Source organism: Gavialis gangeticus, unplaced genomic scaffold (assembly GCF_001723915.1).
Source record: "Gavialis gangeticus isolate Ggan-Ray unplaced genomic scaffold, GavGan_comp1, whole genome shotgun sequence".
Classification (NCBI taxonomy): Eukaryota; Metazoa; Chordata; order Crocodylia; family Gavialidae; genus Gavialis; species Gavialis gangeticus.
The window spans coordinates 5,252,547-5,262,128 of record NW_017729034.1 but is presented as its reverse complement, the minus strand read 5'-3'; positions in this window follow the sequence as shown (position 1 = coordinate 5,262,128).

The window sequence follows — 9,582 nt, the reverse complement described above, 5'->3', positions numbered from 1 at the left end:
GGCAGTGCTACAGTGGCTAGCACTACAGAAGAAAGAGACTTGGGGGTCATCATTGACCACAAGATGAACATGAGCCTGCAATGTGATGCTGCGGCTAGTAAAGCGACCAAAATGCTGGCTTGCATCCAGAGATGCTTCTCAAGCAAATCCCGGGACGTCATTCTCCCCTTGTACTCAGCCTTGGTGAGGCCGCAGCTGGAGTATTGCGTCTAGTTTTGGGCTCCACAATTCAAAAAGGATGTGGAGAAGCTTGAGACAGTCCAGTGAAGAGCTACGCGCATGATCAGAGGTCAGGAAAACAGACCTTACAATGACAGGCTGAGAGCCATGGGGCTCTTTAGCTTGGAAAAGCGCAGGCTCAGGGGTGATCTGATGGCCACCTATAAGTTCATCAGGGGTGACCACCAGTATCTGGGGGAACGTTTGTTCACCAGAGCACCCCAAGGGATGACGAGGTCGAACGGTCATAAACTACTACAAGATCGTTTCAGGCTGGACATAAGGAAGAATTTCTTTACTGCCCGAGCCCCCAAGGTCTGGAACAACCTGCCATTGGAGGTGGTTCAAGCACCTACATTGAACACCTTCAAGAGCAAATTGGATGCTTATCTTGCTGGGATCCTATGACCCCAGCTGACTTCCTGCCCTTTGGGCAGGGGGCTGGACTCAATGATCTTCCGAGGTCCCTTCCAGCCCAAAAAGAAAAAGAAAATTAAAAAATAATAAAAAAACCACATGTAGCCAATCCATTGGTTAAGAGCTCCAGAAGCCGCCTAAACTTACTGTGTAACAGGGCCCTTAGGTGGGTCTTGGGCCTGCCCCAGCAAGGCATTTCTTAAGTTCTTATCTTATACACATACCTCTCCAAAACTGTAACCTCAGGTGGGGTTAAGAACTCCTTCTCTGGGAAGGCACAGGGAGATAAACTGTTAAATTAGACAGTCAAAGGACTAACCATTACGCATGGCTGTATTAGAGATGGAGCTAACTTAAGACCAACTGTCACTACAGTCAATACAAAGATTCCCATGGACTTTAATAGCAGATGAATTGAACTCATATGTTGACAGGGTTCTGGGAGGAAGGTATCAGCAAACAAGTGAGAGAGGAAAATATGGATTGCCTCTTAAAATTTCTTTTGAATACTATCGGCAATTCTTCTCAGATGGTTTCCTAGACAACAGTGTCTTCATCCTGGGATCTCCCCTTACAGAGAATTATGATCCCCTTCTATTCAGAACCAGCGTTAGGGTTTGCCAGGGGATGTTTTTTCTTTGTCTTTCACTAGGAGTGTCTACATGTGCCCCTAACTGGGAAGCTGTTACTATGCAGTCATTTAGTGCTAGTACTTTAGCAAGTACTAAATGACTGTGCAGAACCTCCTGCGCAATACTGCACAGTCCCAGCTTTGCATAGGTTGTTTTTGACCCTACTGCACAGTAGCAGCGTTGTCACAGTTAGTGCCTTCCAACACTACATCACTGTAGTGATGGGCTACGTTGCCATAGATCATCGCTGCGGTGATGTAGCGTCTTGTGCAAACGTGCCCACTGTCATGCAGAATACACCGTGGAACTTTTGAGCTTCTCTTGCATGCTTCAGGCCCATTATCCTAAATGTGGTATTCCTGTAAGCCTGTACTGTGAAGGGCAAGATTTAATTCTCAGCATCTCGGCACTAACACCATGTCAGAGTTATTTTGCTCTACAGCACCAAACAGCATAATCCCATCGTGTGTCATACAGAAGTAATTAACATGTTTTCCTAAACCGGCCCAGTCCTTGGGCAGGCACAGACTTTTTTGTGGGATGAAGAATATACAGGTGTCCATTTCCCCCAGCTCATTCCTCCTTACAATTCATTCTCCAGTACCACTATTAAAAATGTATACTGCAGTATCCACCTCCCCATCCAACATGGGAAAAAATATACACACAATTATTGTGGTTTCCAGAAACTGTTCTTTCTCTGTGGTGAGGAATTAAAATAAATGGGAAAATGCATCTCTCCTCTGAGATGCCTGCAAAGCTTTTTTCCAGTCCCACTTTAATTGCCTCAGACATCTCCACTCACAGCATGAATGTGCTCCAGAAATACACTTCTTTAAAGCTGACATCAGCCTATGTTTGTAAGAAGCTACTGTCACTGTCCTGCCAACCCTTCTCCCCTCCTTCCCCTCACTGAGGGATATCACCTGAGAATTATCCCATAGCATACAAGAAAATTCAGCAGGCTATTCTAGAAGGCCTGGTATAAAAAAAGTTTCCCAGGTACCTGTGAGAAGTAGTGACTCAGATTATGATTTGAGGAGGAAGGGTTTTTTTTCTCTAGGATAGTTTCCCCATCTGTCCTCTGCTCTTGAGCCAGCTTCTCCCTTTACAAAATCATAAGGCTGATTAGTGCCAGATCAAGAACAGGCAAAACGCCTTTGGTTATTACACTCCCATTGCTTTATTTTCATCTCTGGTTGCAACCCATTGTTGACAATTAAGAAAATCCAGAAAGCTACACCCAGTTGATGCCAGTAAGATAAGTGAGTCCGAACTCACAAAACCTTTCACTGGGTTCCCATGGAAAAGCAAACTCTCAAACCAGTCAGCAGCACTTATGCCACATGAAGCAGCACGATATATTTTGAGCTATTTTTCTCCTAATCCCCACATAAGATGACTCCAGAAAAGAGCAAGCATGATCCAAACCTGCTGTTAGTACTGTTAACACCTGAGGACTGCCAGCAAATCCAATGGGGCTCTATCAGCTGTGAAAGGAAATGATGCATAGTCAAAAATTGCTCTTAGTAAGTTGCTTGAAGCTATGTGCACAGCTGGCAGCCTTGCAAAGGAAGCCTTTACCTTTATAGTGCAATCCAGAATTTATTACAGTGAATGATAGCATTTTCCAACACTTGGAATGCAGTAGCACACTGGTGTTTATAGCGCAACATAAAGGTGCCTCTTTAAGACTGCTGACTGCAATAATGGTGATGATAAAAGTCACCCAAGACTAGTTCACACCTGGCCTGGAATCTTTAACAGATTTTAAAGCAGGGGAAATCTAATCTGGGAGTGCACATTTGACAGCATCATTTAGAAATCAAAGTTGACACCTATGCCCTGCTGGAAACAATGGGAGCTTTTCCACAACATGAATGGGTACAGGATTTTGCCAACAGATTCCAGCTAATCCAATCATTTCCAGCACAATAATTATTAGCAAAGTTTTGCTACAAAAAACAAAGGGCCCTTTCTACCATGGTGACTTAGTGCACCCTATAGGGTAGGAAGAAATTAAGCTGTCTTTGCCCTTCCCCTAAGATGCAGCGTGGGCAGGGACCCTGGTTTTCTCTGTTTACAAATCGCAAATTCTCTGATAAAAATCACAAATTCTCTGATTTAAAAAAACAAAACCTGCATTTTTCCATTATTACAATGAAATGCCACTATATATATCTAAATTCCTATACATTTTGGCATTTGATTTGGGGGTTTTTATCATAGAAAATCAGAGACCCCTTTGCCCCCTTTACTCACCAGGGCACAGGTCCAGGTGCAGCTGTGCCCCTGCATTGCTTTGTGGTGCTGAGAGGCCCTAATAAGCTGGTGCCCCTAACTCCCAAGCCACATCCCCCCAGCCCTGCTGGTGCCCCTCACTTCCCACCCACAGCTCATAGCACCCCTCTGCCCCCCAACCTGCCAAAGGAGGCCTCCAGCTGCCAGGGCTACAAAGCCAGGGACCCGGGTCCTCAGCCCCCTGCCCATCAGCACCTGAGCCCCAGCTGCTGCCCATAGGAGGTGGCAGCTGCTCCAGCCAGAGCAGTGTGTGGAGCCCAGCTCCCCTTCAGGCAGCATGGCTGGAGTGGAGCCCATGGAGGGGTGTGTGGATGCAGGCTGCCTGCCGTGGTCTCAGGGTCACCACCCTGTTGCCTTCCCCTCCCCAGCCCAGTGGGCATGACCCAGCATGACTAGGCAGAACAGGGCGGGGAGGCTCTGTGCTGCCACTTGGAGCCCTGTACCGCCATGGTGACCTGCCCCCTCCTCACCCAGAAGCAGCAGGGGCCACAACTGAGCTTCCCCACCCTGCTCTGCCATGCCAGGTCTCGCCTGGTAGACTGCAGAGGCCCCAGGGGGAGGGCAGCAGGGCAAGGAGTCCCAAGCCTACAACCATCAGCCTGCATCCACCCCCCGTGCACAAATCTGGGGGACACGTGCCCCTCCATGGGTCCCTCATCAGAGTGTGTGCAGCAGCGGGGAGCTAGTCCCCTGCCCCAACACCCAAAGAAGTCATCTGCAGCTCCATCCCGCTCCCTGCCTGGGCCTTGCAGCTGTGTGTTCCAGCCCCCCAGCCCCACACACCACCAGACTGAGCAGCAGCCCCAGCTCTGCCCAACTCCATCAATATGGGGGCTTCAATTCTCACCCCCAGACTTACCTGAGGGGAGCTGTAGGAGCTGCACACATGCTGCGTGGAAACCACATGCTTGGGTGTGCGCTCCCCTCCCCCAGCCCCTTGCAGGCTGGCAGAGTTCCAACCTGCAAGGGGAGACCTGCTGTTTCCTATATTTTTCTCCTTAAAATAAGAACATCCACATTTTACTGCATTTTTACATGGCAAACAGAAAACCCAGATCCCTCGTCATTATAGGACCCAGGCACAGTTCAGGAAGCCCAAGGCCATGGGACCCATCCACATAATCTATGCTGCTTAATTAGTAGGCCTGGGTTCCTGCAAAATGGGAGTGAGTGGGCAGGGGCTTTCTCCCCAGCAGGTGTCTCAGATCAGGCATGCCCTGATGGACTGCCTTACTTCGCACTTAGTTTCCTATTGCCCCAAGGGGCCATTGACGCTTGAGCATAGATGGAAGACAGAGCCCCAGCTGCGCACTACTGACCAACAGAATACCCCTTTCATATGCAACAGCAGCTTATGAAGGGAAGTTGTAAAATGGCTTTATGCCACCTAGAGATAGCTCTGTGTGCCAGCGGTATTCCCAGGTAACAAAATAGAACAGTTTTACAGCCCCTTTGAAGGAGTAAAGCATCTATTCAGGAGCTAAGGGGACCACAGACAACCAAGGAGGTGAGGGACCAAAAGGCCAGCTCTCATTGTCCCACATACCAGGGCTCACCTACTCCAGAAGATACACCAGGGCTAAATTTGAGGGATACTCTAAGAGACTGTGTGAGGCTGGGGGTCCCCAGCAAGTGCTCCCCTGGGGAATCCATGACATTCTTATAATCAAAGGGCAGGCTAGCATTAGCCAACAGCCCTGGGTTTAATGGTTGTTCTCTCCTTCTTTCTCTTCACTCCTTCTCCCTTCATCCAAAAGTTAAAGGAAAAACCAAGTAAATTAAACAAATGTTCCAAAAAAATTTTAGGAAACGAATATTAAGAGCCTGTGAATCTGTTAAGAGCCTGTGAATCCTAGGATGCAGTACACAGCCCTCACATCATGATAGATACATCTGAAACCATACATGAGTATCAGTCACAAGAAAATACACACATGGGAAAATGTATGTATAAAGTATGAAATTCCATGTTAGGGAAGACAGGGGCTGAGGCATTGCACTTTGGAAGGGAAGACAATTGTCTCTCTGTGTGTGTTTCTGGTGGGACCCCCTCTGGAATATGGCATTTGGTTCTACCCACCTTCCAACCAGGAAAACATTAACAAAATAGACAGGAAACTTGGAGAAGGGCAGCAAGAATGGCTTGAAGGAAGACTGAAAGAACACAAACTCTATAGTTTAGGTAGGAGATGACAAAGGCTAGCTATCACAAGGCTATAAGATGTAAACCCAAAGATGTAAACACAAATGATGGAAGCAATTCTTTAGCACATAAAAGGGGAAGAGGTTTATAACTGCAAGGCTTGGGATGAAACTAATAAAACTGAAATGAAAATTCAAGATCAAGTGCGTGAGAATGAGATCAATTAGCTTGTGGAACGCTTTCCCAAGGGAAGCAGTGGAAGCCTTATTACTCGCAGAATGTCAAGCTTAGCTGGACAAAAAATTGTGAAACAGACAGTAAGGGAGAGACTAGATGAACAACCAGCAATGGATCTGCTCCACCTCTAGAATCTATCATTCTGTGTTTGCAAGAAGAGAAGGGCTCAGAGGAGAGAAAGTGAAGAATCTGTATCAATCTTGGCTATGACCACAATACCACATCCTTTGGGCTGTTAGAAGAAAAGGGGCTGGACCATAGCCTGCTGAAGTCTGTGGGAATTTTTCCTTAAAAAGAAGTGAATTGATAGGGAATGCCAGAGTCCATGAGGCACACAGGTACCAAAGTACTGCCCCTGAATTGATGACTGACACAGAGAAACTTGCCACTGCGAGAAGAAGCTGAGGCAGACAAATGTGACAGGAAAAAAAGGAGCCAGGTGGAAATCAAATTTGCCGTGTAAGTTCAACCAAAACCAAAATGACAAAAAAACCCAGGGTTGAAGCAGCAAGTTTGTTGCAACATTTCCACTAGGCATTTGTAAAAAAAACCCAAGGAGGTCAAAGGTTGGATTTCCAAGACTGACCGAAGAAGAGTTACTGCCACTCTGCTTTTTACCATTTATTAGGGCACTCACCCAGGATGTCAAGGAACAATGTTCAAATCCTTCCTCTTCCTGAGGGGAGTTGAGTCCGCATCTCCTCCTTCCCAGGAATCTTCCCTACATCCTAGATTACTCTGGGCTATGATGTTCTCACTCTCCCTCCAGTTCACACAATTCCTCTTTGCAGGGACTGCTTAAATATCCACTGAGCCAAAAGAAGAGTGAATAAAATGAAGTCACCAGCGGAGAGATGGGAGATTCAACCACAGTTCCTGCTGTGGATCAGGCAGAGGAGATGCTTGGATCTGGATGTCCCACATGCTCTGAGCAAGGCTACCATATGTGTGAAGCTCTAGGCCTTCATTTCCTTTGTTAACATGGCAAGTCCTAATGAGAACATTACATCCCAAATCATGCAAAATGCTTTGCCAGACCCAAAACAAAGTTTTCTTTTTGGTTGTATGAGAAAAACAAAAAATATATATTTCATGTTAATCCAAACTTTTTTTTCTGAATTTCAGCTTGATCACGAAAACAACAAAAGCTCCATATTCAAACAGCCTGAATTCTGACAGCACAGGAGGAAAGGTGAAGAGGGTGAGAAGTTTTTCAGCTGAGGAAAAGATGAATGTGATGGAACTGCGTTGAGGTCCTGTGTGAGTTAACACTGAAGCTGGGAGACAGCTGGAGAGAACACATGGGGCACAAGCTTGCAGAAGTGGCAGAAGCAGAGAGAGGAAAGGGAAGGAGAGCTAGGCAAGACAACGTCCAGCTGGAGATGGGTGAGGAGGTGGGAGAAAAGCAAGGCATGGCTTGAGAGGGCAATGGATAACTGTGAATGGCAGCTGAATCCTGAGGCAAGGTGGGAAGTTGGACTGGGCTAATAAAGGAGAAACTCGGTGATGGGAAGAGAAAGGAACAAATAAGTATGAAGGATGTAGAGAAGATTGTGAAAGGACACAGCATGGTTCAGCAACTAAGTGTGGAAGTAAGAGTTAGAAAACTGCTTCCACAGACTTCCTGGGTGACCTCAACACAACCCGAGATTCAAGGGTCAGTACTAGTAAAAGGTAATGTGTGCCACAAGATATTAAAACCAAGAGAGTTTAAACTCCTTTTAGACTGGATAAATGGCACAGCTTTCCTCCGGCTTTCATAGACTGCTGCTAAAATGCCGTGATCCCTGGTTAAAGTCAGATATGCTTTAGGTGAGCCTGACAAGAGAAATTAACATTTCCATAGGAAAGCCCCAATCCCTTCTGCCTTGTGCTTTCTGAAAGCATGTGCAGGCACATCCTCTCCTCCTTCCCGGGCAAGTAGTTCACGCTGAATTACAGATAATGCAGCAACAGTCCAGCAGAGAGAGGCCAGGCCTGCACTGCATTAAACCAAAACACAAAGCGTGCTGAACCTGACCTGCCAGAGGGCATCCTGCTCATCTTCCTAGAGAAAGACAGGGCTTCATAACTCACATTGAATGACGATGGAAGTCCTGGATGTTTAATACATGGAATGAATGAGCTGGGTTAGCTTTTGTCACAGATGTAGGATTTATTTATTTATTTAATTTGGCAAGGTCTGTGGGAGGGTAGTGCTCCCACCTCATCAGCACACCTGTCACTCTGTCACAGCCACATCAATCAGAGGGTCTCTGAGGAGCCGGGCAACTTCGTCTTTGTGCTTTCAGCACTGGAACAGGAAGTCCATTCGCTCTCATAACATCCCTTCCCCTTTGTGAATGAGAAGCCAATTTATTCTTCTCTGCACAAATGATGCGGAGAAACCCATCCACCAAAACCCACTGGACAAGAGGCTGCTTGTACATGCCACGGGGGTTTACTTTGGTTTAATTCTCCCTAAATTGAAGTGGTGAGTTTTTAAAAACCCTGCTTCAATTTAAACTGAAGTAAACCCCTGTGACATGTACACAGGTGTTGGGCCCCATCCTTACCTGCCTCTCTGGTGGCGGCAGGGGAGGGTGAGCTGCCGGTGGGCCGAGCGGTCCCTGAGTTGTTGGGGTGGGGGGCAATGCAGTCCCTGGGCTGTCCTGGCAGGCACCACAGCCATGGAGAGAAGTACCAGGACCCCACACACCTCAGGCAGGCAGGCAAGCTCTGGGGAGAAAAAAAAAAGATCACCGCTTTTTCTTTTTTTCTTCAGTGGTGCCTGCCTGCATGGGCTACCTGCACAGCCCCTGAGCTGCACGGGATGCTTCCCTCTTTGGCTCTAAGGTAGCAAACGAAAACACCTCAGACACATTTTATTTTGCTGCATCCCAAAGTCATTTAACAAGCAATACACCACCGACAGCATAAACAGCTGCACCATTAAAGCAGTGCAAAAGGGCATGTAAGCCACTTTAAAGGCCAATTTTGTGGCATGTACAAAGGCCCAGAGATACCAAGATGTTGTAGAACTGGATAAATTGAGCTGCATTAACAAATTTCTACTGGACTGGCCAACAAGGGGTAATGCAACCTGACTCCAGACTTACCCTGCAGCCACAAACAAGAGTGCTAATACCTGAGGCTTGATTCTCAGCTGTATATGCCAGCATAGCTCAGCTGACCTCAGTAGGTTTTCAAATCAGTTTATACCAGCAGGGGATCTACCTCATGCACTTACAACTCTGAACTATGTTCATGCAGAATCTTTCGATACACAGTACTGGGGCATGATTTTCAAACAGTAACCAGGGCTGTCTGCTGTATAGAAGGCACTGCCTACTAGGGCTGTGCAAAGCTTCAGGTGCTGATTCGATTTGGAGGAGATTCCGCCTGAATCAGTGGCTGAATCTCTGAATCCAAATCGAATCAGGGGACCAATTAAAAGGTCCAAATTTATTCAAATCTCTCCGAATAGATTTAGAAAAGACTTCGATGATTCAGGCAGCCCCCGCTGGCTGCCACAGGGAGCTGGACCCAGACTCCATGCTGGTAAGTAGGGGTCAGGGGAGGAGAGGCTGCAGGAGGGGGAGGGGGACCATGGGGGGAGAACTCCTGCCAGGCCCCATCCCCTGCCTGCTCCCC